The sequence below is a fragment of the Canis lupus genome, chromosome 16 (genome assembly GCF_003254725.2).
Source record: "Canis lupus dingo isolate Sandy chromosome 16, ASM325472v2, whole genome shotgun sequence".
Classification (NCBI taxonomy): Eukaryota; Metazoa; Chordata; class Mammalia; order Carnivora; family Canidae; genus Canis; species Canis lupus.
Window position 1 is genome coordinate 49,258,842 of NC_064258.1, and position 16,731 is coordinate 49,275,572.

The following is a 16,731-nucleotide window of genomic DNA, read 5'->3' on the forward strand; positions in this document are numbered from 1 at the left end:
TTCTCTGCCTCCAGTGATTATCTGAATCCCTGATCTTCATCAACTCTGGCTCACTTCATGCAGATTTCTATGCCTCAGTGTTAGTGAAACATCAGTAAATGAATCGAAGTAATCGTGCTTTCTCACTATGGAAACTTGGTCTATTTTAAAAGAGTCTGTTTTTGGCAGAGATCTAACAGAATGGTGTTGAGGTTGCTTTTTGAGACATTTATATATTTTCCTAATGTAAAAGAAATGTTATGAACTTTTTTCCTCCATAAGTCCCAAACCAAGAGAGGCAGGACAGCAAGTTCATTTGGAATTTGGGAAAACATTAGTGATATTTAAAGCCTTCGCAACAAGTTCCCTTGTTGGTATGTGAATTTCATACTATTATAAACTTAATTCCAGTTCCTATGCTGAAAGATCTATGGAATTTATGAAGTCACAAACACTGAGCCCATTCGCTGAGGTGACCAGCTCTATTTCCTTCATTTCAGAAATACTCTAGGTCTTGCATAAAGAATAAAACCTACCTAAATAGTGTTGAGAAAAGGCTGTTTTTCACTTTTTATATGTTGTTTATCTCCCTGCGTTTTTAATGAATACATATCTATATGCTAACAGTCTTGTAAGAAACTCAGTGCCCTTTAGAGATACACACCTGAATTCTCTAGGTGCAAAAATAAACTGTTCCTCACAAACTTGTCATGGTGATTATATTTTTTTTTAGAAGAGGCAAGTAGGGAAAGTTGTGGTTGATGGAGCTGTAACTTACTGTGCTATCCTAAGGGTCTGAAAGTCATTGACAGCATTGAAAAGAAACAACTTTCACATTAGACAGGTCTGACTTCCCATCTTGTTTGGTTAGTTCTTGCCCAGTAACCTGGGGTGACACACCACATTCAAGCTGAGGCAGGTTCTGTGTGTGATAGGGGGAGACACTGACACCCAGAGAAGTTCACTCGTGTCCAGCATCTACGCCTAAATAGAGAACAGGAAACAGATGCCTTTGATGCCAAGACAAATGATAGTTTCAAAGGACCACCCATATACTTGCTAACTGTGTTATTTTGTTTCTTCACCTCTTCACCAGGCAGCCCATATAATTACTTTTTTTAAAAAAAGTTATATTTAAAAGCACCAAGGTCCATTAAGCAAGGCAAAATTCTTATATTTGAGCTACCTAAGGCTGAACCAGTTGACCACAAACAGGTTATATAACAGGATGAAAGCGAGACATTCTAGATACAGGCTTAAATACAAATACTGTGGTGAGTTGTGGTAAGGGTGGTAGTTCTGAAGCTTTAGAACAAATAAGATTTTCTGGTTTGTTCTCTTGCATGAAATATTTAAAAAAAAATAAAAGAAGGGAAGAAAACTGTCTTTGTCTGCTTTGGTCAGTTCTCAGGCCACTTTGATTAATTCTTCAAAGCATTCCTGACATTGCTCTTGTTTTCAACTTTCATGTTCGAAATTATTATCTTAGGTTTTCTTGTTATATAATCAGTCACCCCTTTTCAACTTATTCTCTCTAATCAAGTCAAGATAATGGTCTTTTGGACTTAATGGATAGCTCTAACAGAGCCTAACTTATTAGTGATTTTCCTTTATGCTTTTCTCCAACCCAGGAACTGATAATTTTTCTATGCTTCCCAAATCATTTGTAGGCTCTTGTTTTCTGAGAGGGAGCAAGAAATGTTTTAGGCTTTTAACAATATCTTGTTTTTTTTAAAAATGTATTTATTCTAATGTTACATTTCTACTGGTTTAAACATTCTAAGGGCGGCCTACGACAAAGCACGCACTAATGCCCTTGTGGTGGGTTCATAATGAATAACCCATTGACCCAAATATCTCTGACAGCAATAGCACCTCAAAGCAAGAGCAAATGCTTGATAATGTGAAAGAGATAAGTGGAGACCACCTTCTAAATATCAGACATAGTCACATCAAGGAGAGTGCTCCCCTGGAAGGTGATTTTTACTGCGCGAGAACAGTTTCCTTTCTAAGGACAGGTTCTCAATTCTTAGGGAGAACTGATTTTCGGCCAGAGAAGGGCTGTGGTGATCAAGGAAGTCCCGGTGGTATAATTTTAGCTTTTGCAGAATTTTCCATTGCTTATTTTCAGCACTACTGCTATTTCATCATTTCAATGATTGCTCCCCCAACACTGACTGACGATTTTATTGGATGCAGAAGGGGCTGAGTTGGATTATATTTCACTGAACAGGCTACACAGCCTGTGTAAAAACAGTCTTTGGAAATGAAATAATCCCATCTAATTGACCACAGTGAAAGAGAAACAATACAACCCGTTGGTGTGAGGGAGAAAACCCAAAGTGAGCGCACAGACGGACCAAGTTTTCACCAAATTAAAATCTCTGAAGCTTATAGATGATAATTCCCATCACATGGATTACAGTGACTACAGATTAGGAGTTTTTCAGGTTTGGAAGCTACGGTTTCTTAGTATTTTATTATATATATATATTAAGCTCATTAAAGACTTAATAAGCATAAAGTTTCTAGGAGATAATGAACTGTTGCTCTCTTCCAGAATGAATTTGTATCAAATGAATTTATATCAAAATTGGAAGACTCAGTTTTAGGTTGAAAATGAATTCCTCATTATGTCCTATGGTGAATAAAGCATTGTTCTATTAGCGTTTCCATAATATAAAACATCTTTATTAGGCTTTGTTTTCATGTAGACATATGGATCAGTTGTATTTTGAAGAGGGATTTAGGCTATTTTTATATTGAAGAATACTGGAGGTTTTTTCCTCATTCTACTTCTGATGTTTTTGTATGACATTTAGTAACTCATGCCATATTGTCATTTTCATATGCTAATAGAAACTCATATTATTTCTGGAATGTTATGACACTGACTCTATTCCATGGAAGCACTGTATTCTCATTGCTTCACAAGTTTTGTTTATGTGTACCATTATTTCTCATCTCTGCAAAGTCACTTAAAAGAGTCAACGGATAAATAGACTCTCAGGCAATGTCCAAGAAGCACATGGTGCAAATGAATCACAGAAGGCAGGCACTATCTCGGTCAACCTCAGAACTTCGCCTGTCTGTCCTGGTTCCTTTGTACCATCTACATGGCTTGGGGGAGTCAAAAGTCATACATGGGCTTTTGACTGTGTGTGTGGGTGGGGGGTGGTGGTGCAGGTTGGTGCCCCTAGCCCTTACCTTGTCCAAGGGTCAACTGTATTTATTGGACATGCAAGTACAATTGTCATGCCCTGGAGCACCTGTCTAGTCTTTAAGTTCCGACCTTTTCTTTTCATGCTCATCTCACCATTCACAAAGTCTGATTTTAGTAGCAGGGAATATAGAACGATAAATGAAATCAAACATATAATAGGAGAATGAGACACAAGATTGTGGGTGTTAGAAAAATCTGGCAATTGTTTCAGGGGCTCAAAACCTCAGCTTAAGGGGAAGGACTCGGGAGATCAAAATGAAGTCTTTGTATAAGAATCAGTATAGCGGCTAGCATTTAACAATGAGCCATGAGCTCTGCTAAGTGCTTTCTAAATAGTATTTCTAATTTTTCTAGAAGTGGATGAAGAATGGTCTTATTACAACCATCTTACCTTTGAAAAAACTGAAGTTCAGGGAGGTTAAATATTGTTCCCAAGCTCACAGACTAATAATTGTTGGAGTTGGTAACCTAAGCAGATCGGTCTGATAAAAAGCTTATGTTCTAGATGTTGTGTTATGGTTCCTCAAGATACCTCTAGAGGGCTCAAGGCTTTTGACAATAAAGAAGGCAAGAATATAGTTATTGGACTATGGTGGGAGGTCCTAATGAGGGTAGGTTAGTGATGATTGAAGGCCTGGTGAGTTCTGAGCTATTCCATTGAGATCACATCAAGGGATAGATCTCACCATCTGAGGTGAGGTTGTGTCTGGTTTAAGTAGCTTAAGTAGTTTAAGTTGTTTCTCAGAAAGTTGGCAATCCAGGAATTACTAAATTAAGGAACCAGGCAATTAATTATACATCATAAATGGGAGAAAGCTTACCCAGTTAGCCTAAGTAGGTACTGTTTGGTGGTTGATGCTTAGCTAGGGTCTAAGGGAAACAATGCCTCTCTCTTGGATATCCTGGCGTCAGGGATGGATTTAGGTAGAGGAGAGGACAATTGCTCCTAATTGCTCAACTTTTTGAGCTTCAGATTTTTAGTTTTCAACTTACTCAATGCTGGAGTCTACAGATGATGTTCATCTAAATACTACTCGTAAGAGTGATCTCTCTGAGGTTGGCGAAATCTTTATCAAGAGCCCAAATCACTCCCACTTAACACATGGATCAATAGGCCATCATCAGGTAATAAAAACTTTCGCATTCTGTGCATGATTTTCAAAAGGGCCATAAATGTAGAAATGACAACGACTCTCATCAGATGTTCACAAGAAAACCAATTATACATTCTACAGCTCTTTAGTGATTTAAAGAAGTTGAGTGGCAAACAGCAGTTTTACTCAAAGAACTGTTGTAGAAACCGGTTGTTTGTTATTTTGCCTATCTATTCCTTTAACTATATGCATCTGTAAGGATCTTCTTGCCCTGATGAAATCTTAGATAACTTTTCAAGTAAAAGAGCAGAATGTCTATGTAAGTTAATTTAACAGTTTAAGCAAGATTGTAAACCTTATTCTCTACAATAAAAGTGGTTTAGCTTTATTTTTTTGCATGTGCACCTGAAATGCCTAAGTTCCTTTTTATTAGTTACTCATAAAAGTTCCTATGGAATAGGTGAGTGTTACTGTCTCCTTTTCACAGATAAACTAAGAAGCATAGCGTTTATGGCTTCTATTGTGTTCCATAACACATCCCTACCACAGCATGTACTAAAATTTCCAGCAAGACATCCTTCAGGCTGTGGATTACCTCAGTGAGATGCTCCTCACTGACTTTACTTCCATGCTTTTGGCAAACATGCATTAATCCAGTTTCTCTCCTCTTGGCATTTGGATAGGCCCTTTCATGAAATGGAACGGATCTTCAACAAAGAGCCCTACAAAGAGGAATCTGTATTCCCCTTCAGAGAATATGAGGCCAAGAATAATCTTATGATACTAAACATAAACCTTCCTTTGGACAGCACTTCACAAACATTAAGCATATATACGGATGCATATGCTCACTCACCCCATTTAGATGGTTCATGCTTTTCTTTTCACTTGAAAGGCATGCTCTTCCACAGGCAGCCTCCATCTTAACCCAAGGACTGAGTTGCAAAATAACCCATCAAGATTACAATGGCCACTCTTGGCTCTGCTCCACCTGACACCAATTAAGGTCAGCTATTCAGAAATCAAATGGAGATGTTTGACAACTTGTGATGTTTGAGGTGAAAGTGAAAACAATTAGAGATACATGGTAAGGCTGATGTGAATAGTGAGAATAATTTCTCTCTTTTTAAAGACTTTTATTTATTTATTCATGAGAGACACAGAAAGAGGAAGAGAAGCAGAGACACAGGCAGAGGGAAAAGCAGGCTCCATGCAAGGAGTTCGATTAGGATTCGATCTCGGGACTCCAGGATCACGCCCTGGGCCGAAGGCAGGTGCTAAACCGCTGAGCCACCCAGGGATCCCAAGACTTAGCTCTATCATTACCCTTAGCCTCTTCCCAAAATCTATATCTGGCTCTATACTACATTTTTAACTTCACCGTCATAATGGCTAAAATTCCATCACGTAATGATATCTTTGCATCAGAACTTACTAGTTACAAAGGAGACTTCCAGAACCATGAGTCATCCATTCATTGTGTGTGACCCCATCATAATCCAATCCTCAGAAGAGCCAGTCCACACTGGCAGCTTTGCACGTCTTCTCTATCAACACCACCATCATACACTGTCTCTCAGACCACCCCACAAACCAAGGGCCATTTTTCTTCTTCCTCTTCTTTTTCATTCTTGATCCCATGTCAAGTACTATCGATTCCTGTGTAATCCTCTTCAAAATACATCCAAACCTGAACACTTCTAAGTGCCAATGGAGTGACCTTAATCTAAGTCACAGCTGTCTCAGCTTGAATTTTCCATCCCCCTCTTAATTGTTTTCTCATAGTCCGTTCTCCACTTAACAGAGGGAACAATGGGACAAAACAAATCAAACCAGGTCAGCAGCTCTTTGCTAAAAGTGCTCCCATGGTGACCAAGACTCCTCTTTCCCCACTCGGTTTCCTCCACTTTCCCTCCTTCATTCTCCCGCTTTAGCCCTACTGGCTTTCTTTATGTTCCTTAAAACTGATAGACTCTTTCACCTCTTAGAGTCTCTGTGCCTGGTGTATTCCGCTTGTCAGCCCCTCGCCCACATCTTCAGATGGCTGTTGCTCTCTGTCATACTCAAGCCATCTCCAGAAGGTTTTCCCCATCTCTACCAGGGAAAGTGGGCCCCCCTCCCTCCCCTGCTCTCATACCCCACCAGTCATCTTACCCTTTATTTTCTGCATAACACTGACCACACCCTGTCCACTTCTTTGTTTCTATGCTTATTTCTCTTCCCACCGGAGAAGGTAAACTCGAAGGCAGGAATATTGTGTTTTTAGCACAGTGTCCCTGGTTTCTCCAATGGAGCATGATGTATTTTAAGTGCTCAATAAACAGTGGTTGACTAGCACAATGCTTTCCTAACAGCGAGCTATGATCGGCTACTCTGGGTTACTGAGTCCGCCTGAGGAAAAAGGAAGTCCACTTTTAAGTATGGAGCTTTTCAGGGAGGAAAGGATAGCCAGAGGAGGTGTCACTGTGGGGACCAAACACAAGTCTTAGCCTATAGAGACATTTGGGATGTGTAACTCCCACTTATTTTGAATTTTGAGCCACATCTGAATTAAGGGTGAAGATCTGCTTTTGAATCCTGAAGTGGATGACTACTTTGTCATCTATAAAGTGGACATACCTATAGCATCTGCCTCATAGGACTGTAAGTGGGAATAAACTGCCAGCCACAGAGGCTAATCTATAGCAAGTCCTCAATTAAAAAAAAGAACAAAACTCAAAAAACCCTTCCCTCCTACCTCACTCACCCACCACACACAAAGACACAGATGATTGCTTTGCAGAATTCAATTATATCCAGGATTAATTAAGTTGAAGCCCACCATTTAAAATAGTTTCTATGGGGAGTCATACACCTGAACAACCAACTTCCATCTAAATGCCTTTTGGAATACAACCTGGGTGCAATGTGAGACTCACTTGTAATGAAAAATATTTGTGCTTACGTTTTGTCTCCAAGCTGCCTCCATGCATACACTTTCTCACAGTCCTATTTTCCAGCACTCATCCATTGTTATTGAACAATTGACTTAAGAGTGTATGCTCACTGTACAAATGGGACAAAGGCAGATGTGTAATTCATTCTACTTTTCTTAGAAACAAGAAACTAAATATAAACAAGAGTAATTCAATTCCAATGAATAGTAATCACTATGTTTTATAATCCAACTGAGACAAAAGGAATACAGAAAAACTTGTTACATTCAAATTGTATCTGAAAGCCTATGTGATGGGGCTGTAAAGAAGCATTACATCCTAATTTATTCTACTTTCTGTTATTTACTCTGTTTTTCGTTAGCTAAACATTCTTAACTTGTGAAAGCTGCTTTAATCTTGGAGACTAACAGTTAAAGGATGAAACATGCAATTGAGTTTTTGCTTCTTTCAGTTCCGTTGATTTCTTTATTATTTCCTTTAGTTGCACGAAAATGTTTAATTTATAGATTTTTATCAATACAACTATTAGCTGCCTCAAGAAAATAATTCAAGAGAACAAATTGAGTTCACCAAAAAAAAAAAAAAAAAAAAAACAAAAAGAAAAAAAAAAAAACAAAGCAAAAACAAACAAACAATAGAAGCTGGTGTTTCAGGAAGCTCCTAGATTCTGTAATACTATTCAAAGATTCTATCTTTTTATTGATAAATATTTGAAGAGCTATGTTATTTTTTGTGTGTGTTGAGAATAAAATGCATGCATACCTTATGACTTATTTTAAATAATTACGCATTTAACATTCTTATTGTATTTCCTTCCTAGCCAAGCATATTTGTATAACTTAATTTTTACTCTCTTGATTATTCCTTCAACTACCCAACGTATACTCTTTACATGGAAATGTTCCAGAAATAAACTCACCTGAATTAACCTGATAATTATTTTATTGCCTATTGCAAAACAATACACTTCTGTTTTTAAATAAATCCTATGAGTTTATTATCATCTTACAATTTTAAGCTGACATGGTTTTATACAGTTTATTTCATGATGACAGCTGAAATTCATATGTTAAAAAAGTTAAAAAGTAACCTAAGAACAGAAAATGACTTTAGGAATATAATGAGTGTTTCGTGATATAAAGGCATATATACAAAGTCAGAGCCAAACATATCCATCACATGGAGAAAAAAACCACACCCACTCTTAATATTTCCTCTTCTTCCTCCAACTTTCATCAGGGGACTCTGCTGAACCTTCTAAATTACTTGTATATATAAAGAAACCTGTCCTCAGAGAGCCAACTGGGAAAATTTTTAATTATATGCTTTACTCCTTGCATATATGTCATTATTTTTCTTTATAGGAATTCAGTGTCAGAAAAGTTTACAGATAAGATAACCATGATGATAATTAATAAATCATTTTCTTAGATCAGTTTTAAATAAATATCTTTAAATTTTGAAGGCATGAGGCATGAACGGTCGTTGGAAAAAAAAAAAGAGTTTCTTATTTTGTATGCCTTCTGGCTTAAATGCAAAACACGGGCATCGATTCATGGGAAATCTTACGACTGCTTTGAGGAGTCACAAATGACTGTGTTTCTGAAACCAGTTCATTAGTTTATCTAATTTATTATGTCCATACAGAAATGCCTTGCCACAGCAGAAACAGGGAAGCTGTTCTTTCATATTTAACAACTAATTAATTAGTAAGAATTCAAGTTGCTCACCATTACTATAATGTAGTTTTTATGTTTGATAAGCTACATCATCTAATATTTCGAAGAAAGATGCTATTTAAGTTAGTAAGTCCAGCTTATCACAAAGTATACTGACCCCTTAATAGGAACATAATGAGTGAAGTTAGCATCTGTACCTCCGAAATAAAAACTTAACATCAACATGCCTATTAACAAAATGAGAAAAAAACTAATTAAAGCAAATTAGCCTAATGTGCACATGCTGGATAAGACAGATTACTTCTAAAAATCCGAGAAGATAATGGTACCCATATGGGATATGTTTTTGGCATTTTTCATATAAATTGGACAGTTTTAGAGGATAAATATGGTACAAAAGTCCTTACAGGCAATTATGTCTTTACAATGCTGGTGGCTGACATCATAAAAGTATAATTTTAATTGCTATTAATTGCATTAAGTCTACTCTTATTGAATACTTAATGCCATCTCTGACAGTAGTACTAATTTATATACTTTAATGAAGCTTCATGGTAGAAGTTTGGAATTATAGAGCTACTTAAACTATGTCTTAAATAGTACATTTTATCTGTCAAGAAGTTCTAGAAATACAGGCATTTCGTTGGATTTTTCTTTCCTTTAAAACCACGTTTTGCATTTACTCCACTTTTTTTTTTTTGATAAGGTGATGTTGCCAGTTTTTGTTTTTGCAAGATAATTTTTGATAAGTGCTTCTAGTAATGTTTGCTGCACATTTAAAACAGCTGCTGGCTCTCCAATATGTCATGTATTGAAATATACCTGATAAAACCCCCAAATTATTAACTTGAAGTATTTAGCTGCCATAATTCCGGGCATCAGATCTTCAGACGAAAGTAGTTGTTTATAACATATGAGAGGTAAAGTGACACAGAGTAGATACTAAATATCATAAAAGGCAGAAAAGATTTTGAATAAAGCCACAAGATAAATAGCTTTATCAACGGTGCATCTATCAGTTGGCATTTGTAGTAATTCTTCTAGTGCCTCTAGTTATTGGAGGTCTCTGCCGTTAGCGTGATTTGCATTATTAAATTATGAAAAATTCATTCATCTCAATCAGTGCTAGTTTCAATATTTGTGAATTAGTAATCTGCCTGGTTGCGCTAATGGGAGAATGCATCTATTATTGTCTTTCCAATCTGTTTTCACGTTCGTTTACCAAAAACATGCTATTTGGAACGGTAGAGCCACCCTATATGGGATGAATTGAGTGCAAGAGAAATCTTTGCCCTCAGATCCTGAGACTTTGGTAAATTCTAGCCTGTTATTTCTGCTCAGAAAGGCATGCTTAATAAAGTAAAGCAGCACAAATGTCAGGTAAAATATGCCATGTACTTTTATATGCCCTATTGATTTTTCCTATAATTAAAGTGATGAACACACACTGTTTGGTCATAATGAAGCCAGATCCCCTTTTGAGAAATTTTTTTTTTTAAAGGTTTGGCAAAGTTTGTTTCAGCCTGTTGCCTTTTAGTAGACTATCTTTGCTCAAACTTCTCCAGGGACATCGGAGTCAAAGGCAGGATTGTGATGGGTCAGGCTGAGGATTTTAGAAGTCTACAAGAGTTTCAGTTTCCTTAGGTTTGGTTCTATTGGCCATGAAAAGTGGGGTTGTGCAAAAATCGCTGGAGACGGGTGCTGCCATTCCAGCCCAGCATCACGACTGGCAATAGAAGTAATTCCTTCAATGCTCCATTTCCATCCTCAGCTTCACTCCGAAGCCTATTTTAGATTTCAATCTCTTTATTCACTCTTTCATGCTGAGAATGTCAACCAATTAGTGCTACTTTACGTAATGCTTTTCATGAGGCTGACACTAGTCCATAAGGAATTAGACTGAGACCACCAACCCATTTCACATGGGCCAATGAGTAGCCATTGGACGGTGACAACTTTTGATCACAACCTGCGTTGGGGTTCAAACCAATTACTTATCGGCGACAGGTTCCATGCCACCCGATTAAGCCTGTGTGTCATTCAGGGACCCAGATTAATTAAAACAACAACTAGGCGGAAACCTTTTACATAACTTATTTCCACTGCTCTGCCCACCAGGATCACTGAAATGGAAAAGGCAAGCTAGTGCAAATCAATATCGAAGCTGAGAGTGGCTTCATCATTTTTTTTGCTCCTGTCTCCTGGTGGAAGAGAAAAAGGGTAGTCAACTCCGAAAAGGGAGGACGGGAAGCCCTCTCTTAATTTTTCACAAAGAAGAAATTAAAAGAGGCAATTTTCTTTCTCTTCTATGAGAAAATATTTGGCAGAATGGTTTAATTCGCATGAATTTTTGCCTTAAAATTATTTCCTAATTATGGAAGCAACTCATGCTTAATGTTGCAGTTTCAGAAAATACGAAAAAGCCTCACCGAGATAACAAATCATTGTTAACAATTTGCTGAATATTCTTCTCGTTTATTTCATTTATCTACGTATTTACTGCATGGGATCGTGCACTTTCTACTGCTCTATTGTCTGCTTGTGTCCCCCAGTAAACATTTCGTCAACCTGTTTCCCATCAGTGATGCCAACTGATGAATGGGTATTTTGCTTTTTTTCCTCCCTTTCATTCAAATGGTCTACTTGGTTCTCTCAGGCAAGGAGGCAAGGAGTGCCATGATTCAGTACTGATATTTATTTATTATTATTAGTTTTTAATTTTCTGGTTCCTTAAGTTGTACACCTCAGGGAGCAGGCTATGGGTGGGCTTCTGTTAGCAGGAGCAATCTACTGATAAGGACTCCTTCACGCTGCTCATGACGACACAGCATTAACCCAAAGGGGAAAAGCCAGCTCAGTGGGATTTTATACATTATTCTCCCTGCGGTTTAGAAGGGCCCCGCATCACTTCTGTGGAATCAAGTGCCTGGGTGTGAGGACAGTCCTTTTTTTTTCAGGCTCCAAGGAACATAGCTCTGGTTTCTGTAAATCTATTGACGGGGATGTGCTATTCATGCATTCGATCTGATTGTCTATATAGGATTGCTATTCGAGCAATTAAGGGCAGGGCCAAGTGCAAAAGGCTTAGAAATCTCCAAAAAGAGAGAAAGGCAAAGATGCCCTAATTGCTAAAGGGGGCTCCACTGGGTAGGAAATACCCTCAAATGAGGAAACTTGATATGGGTAGTCCCCGGATACTGGTCTGCTTTTGGCAGGGAGACGTGTCTCTGGTAGGTCAGTTCAGTCCTGATAAACTTGTCCCAAAGTTCTCCAGAGAGAGCACTATAAAAATAGGAGCAGACCCCCTTTTTGGGCGGCGAATAAATAATTGGACCCCTGGCACTCCGGGCAGAGTTGTGTGACCCTGGGCAAGTCCCGTAGCTTATGTGAATTTAAGTCCCCCCTTCGTGGACTGGGGGCAATTACAGAAGCACTCTGGGGGGAGACTGTGCCAGCGGAGGGGCGAGTTTTTGCAGCTTGGCACCAGGCGGGGGCAGCGGGCGGGGGGCTGTGGGCAGCAGAAGGCCCCAGGAGCCAACGACCAGCGGGCCCTGGAGGGATGGCCTTGGTGGTGGGCGACGGGGGGCTCTTGGACGACGGTCATCAGACGTGGGAGACCTTAAGCGGCGACACTCTGTTATGTGGGGAGAACTAAGCTCCCATCATGCTGGCCCTGCAGGAAATAGGATACGGCAACACAGCATACAGCACGAGGAATCAGAGAACATTAGGAAGTTCAAGAAGTAAAAAGATAGGACAGTGAAGGAAGGAGTCGGATGAAATGAGATAGGGGGGCTGCAGAGACACCCGGGGCACGAGGACAAGAAGCAAGGGAGAGATCCTATTTCTTTTGGAAATTGGGCTGGGAGTTTTAATTTCTTTGGACTCTCATTTTTTTTTTTTTAATCGATTTCCTTGCTTAACCCCCTACCCCCATTTAATTACTGACCTACCCCTGTTTCCATTTCCCGCTGGCCCCTTGCCTTCCTCCAGGTCAGATCCCCCCCACTTCTCTCCAGTGCTACCACTGATACCATTTGCTGTTTGTTTGTGGAGGCCTCACCCCGCCGGCTCCTCCTCTGCCCGCATTACATTTGCCTGAACACTGTCACTCACCCGGAGAAAAAGATGTGTGCGTGTGTGCGTGTGTGCGTGTGCTTTTGCTCAGCTATGACATTTTCCTTATGCTGTTGTCTGACAGAAATTTAGAAAAATAACTAAAGCAAAAGGTGATCTCTGCCAGAGTTCTGCATCTTAAGTGGCGAGCGGAAGGACAGTGCTGTATGCATATTTAGAAGAGCCAGTTTCCAGTTATTCAGGTTTCAATTGTAACCTGTGGCCAAGCGGATCAAGTGAATAACGGTCAAGGCTGTGTAAAAGGATTGTCAACCCGGAGAAACTGGGAAGCACAATTCCTTTGAATCTGTATCAAACTGAGAAAAAGATTGTTTAGCCTTAGAGTCAGGTGTACTGCGGGCTGAAGAGGGGGGGATGGTCTTTTATCCCTCTCGCAGGGGCTCCGTTGGTTTTTATTCTCACCGGACGGCCTAACACAATTGCAAGCAAAGCTTTGTTCGCATTTCCTGATTGCTGGGGCCTTGGGACGGTGGAAAGAGCAGGACATTTGGAGGCAGAGCGTCTAGATTCAAATCCCATCTTTGACACCTACTAACTCCGTGACCTTGCTAAGAGAATAGATGGCAACACGGCCAGAAGAGGAGATTGAGGCCAAGGGCAAAACAGGAAACATGAGAAAGGAGCCAGGTTTAGGCCGGAATCTGATGAATCTTGTTCTAAGATAAGTTGGTTTTGAAAGTCTGTTGGGATTCCAAGGGATAATAATCAAAGGTATGAATGTAGGGGTCGTGGGCATTTTGGGAAAGCTCTAGAAGAAAACAAAATACACCTGTACCCCCATCCTTGAACCATGACTGCTCTTCATGATTTCATAAATTTCTCGATACAATTTATTCTGGTTTTCATCATTAAACAGTATGTAATAAACACCCTTCTGTGTCTATAGATGAGTATCTATATTATCATTTAAGGGTTGCATGTTCCCCATCAAACTGAGGGACGTTCTGAGGCCCTAGGCATGATTGTGGAGCAAACAGGCAGAGGGAGAACATGGGTTGTAGGAGGAACGAGAGCGGGCTGGGAGGAAGGGTGAGGAGAAGATAGAGAACACACATGCCAAGTGCTGTAGGTTGGAATGAGCGATTTGGAAATTTTGGGCTCATGGAGACCAATGCCGAAGAAAAGCACTCCCAGGTTTGGAGATGAGGATGTTATTAATGGTGTTTAGAAAGCAGCTGAGGTTGGGGTTAGGAACAAATGAACTCCTGAATGTGTTGGCCCATGTAACCCAACAGAGCTGGGACACTCAGAAGACAGTATGCGTGCTGGAGAAAAAGGAGGAAGTTGAAACAAAATAGTGGGGAATGCAGCATAGAGTGGGGTCAAGGGCACACACAAAAAAGGGGGCTTCTGCAAGCAGTGGGGTCATTTGGTTCCTCAAGAGTAAAGGAAGGACAGGTGAGCTGAAACGGACATGCTTGGGACGCGGAGGGGAAAGATGAGGGCAGTCTGTGGCTTCACCTTGTCCGTGGGAGAGGAGGCCCACCTACGATGGGCCTGCACACAGTAGGTGAGCACATGAGCCGTGGGGAGCCTCAGGTCCCCAACAGAAATCAACACCAACATTCATTCAGCCAATCAGTCCCAGTGGGATAATGTCTAGGTGTGGCCCACCCAAATCAGGGCATTTTGATTTTGGCTAGGGAGTCTTGTCAAGTTCTTGGGTAGAGCCAGAACTACTGGGTGGCCCGAGATTCAGGCATGTGAAAAATGCCTGAAAAGAAAAAAAAAAAAAAGCAGGTAATTAGAGGCAGGTGAAGAAAGCGAAAAGGAGACCCTGACTGGAAGAGCAATGGGAGGAAGATCACCTCCTACGCACCAACTGCTTTAAACAAACGCACGAACACTGTATCACACACACAGTTGTAAGGTGGGTAGACACACGATGGAGTGTTATTCACGTTCTAGAAGGATTCTTTATGTTACAGAAAAAGACCAAAAGACAAAAAACAACCCACCCCTGGTTTCTCTCCATGGCCCATTGTTTATCTAGAAATACAATTTGCCTGACAAAAATCCAATTTGCAAGCATTTTTCTGGGACACGCCTCTTATCCAAAGCGAGGTTTACTCCCATTGTTCTGCTGAGGCAGAAATGAAAGCCAAGGTGGGTAGTGCGGAGGGTTAGGACTCAGTAGAGCATCAGTTTCTTTGCCGGCTCTGCCTGCGGATGTGGTTTGCAGAGAGCCGTTTGAACTCTGATCCATTCCCCTCATTCATAAAACCAAGAGAATAATCTCTGCCTATTTTAGAGATGAGGATTATTTTACCTAGTGATGATTAATGACCTGATAGCAGTACAGCGGTCTCAGCTTCTTGCAGATAAAAAAAAAATAAATAAAAAAAAAATAAAAAAAAAAAGTACGTGTCCCGAGATTTCTATATGAGTTCATTGTTTTTCCTCCATGGGAACCTTAGCCGATTTGCTCCAGTAAAAGGCTGGGGATGTTTCCCGGGGGCGTGTGATGTTCTGGGGGCACGGGATTTTAAAATGTGTTGTGATTTTTTTTTTTCTTTCGTGAATGTTACTGTGTAAAATGATGCAATTGTAAAGCATTCTTTTTCCCTAATGAAATTTTTCAAAGCAGCAAAGTGCATATTTTATGTATTGTTACCCCTCTGGAAGGAATGAGCTGCAATTCAGGTGAAGAATCAGGACACTTAGGTGAATAAGCATCGCTTTTCTCTTTTCTTGAAGACTCTATCCAACGTGTCCCCCCTTAGTGGCAGTCACTGCTGGCCGATACAACCATTGCAAAGTGGTCATCCCCCCCACCCCCACACATCATTCTGTTTCTCTGTTCTCCTATTTATAAGGTTTCTCCCTAATCATCTCTCTAGTGAATTATTTTTACTTTTACACAGCAGCATACACATTTAGAGTCAAACTCATTTCTTTCTTTTAAAGGGACACACGCTTGACTCCTTTTTAGGTGGAAAGCAAGCCACAAAAGCCTATATGATTTAGGCATTCCTTTTAAAATTCATGCCTTCGTGCTTTAATGTCACAGTAATCCCAAATATTGTTACTCCATAATTTACTAGAGATTACTTTGCTTTAGAGCATGCTACTCTGTTCCTTTTGGCATTAGGTTAATGGGTAAAAATATATGGTTTACAATCCTTTGCAAACGTTCTTTTTTTTCTTTTTTCCAAATACACAATGAAATGAAACATGTGTACACACTAATGTGAGCAAATAAGGCAGACTGCATGATTCAAAGCAAGCTAGAACAACTCTCAAGAATTCCAGGGAGCAAAACGAAAGTCAATTTTTCTGTCTTTGTGCAAACGTCTAAAGGTTCGTAAAACAGAAAATAATGCCATTTCTGCCTTTATTTTAGAGGACTATGACTGGCATACATTTTTCTGCTAATTGCTTTGGATTTCATGGTTAAAGAAACATGCATGTATATGCTCCAATAAATTTGGTGCCTACGTTTATTTACTTGTATTTGTGTTGAATACAACATGTGAGCAATAGAATGAGTCCAAAGGAGAGAACAGTGGCCCAAGGGCTGCGAGGCACGAAGTGGTGCTGTGTAACTGTTCTGAGATCAGAGGAAAATGCAAAGAACTGAGGAGGATTAAAGGAACTCCAGGAAGCTTTAGGAGACCCACAGAAAAAAGGGACAGAGAGAACCAGGAGTGGGTAGAATGAGGTAGCAACAGGGAGCATTATTC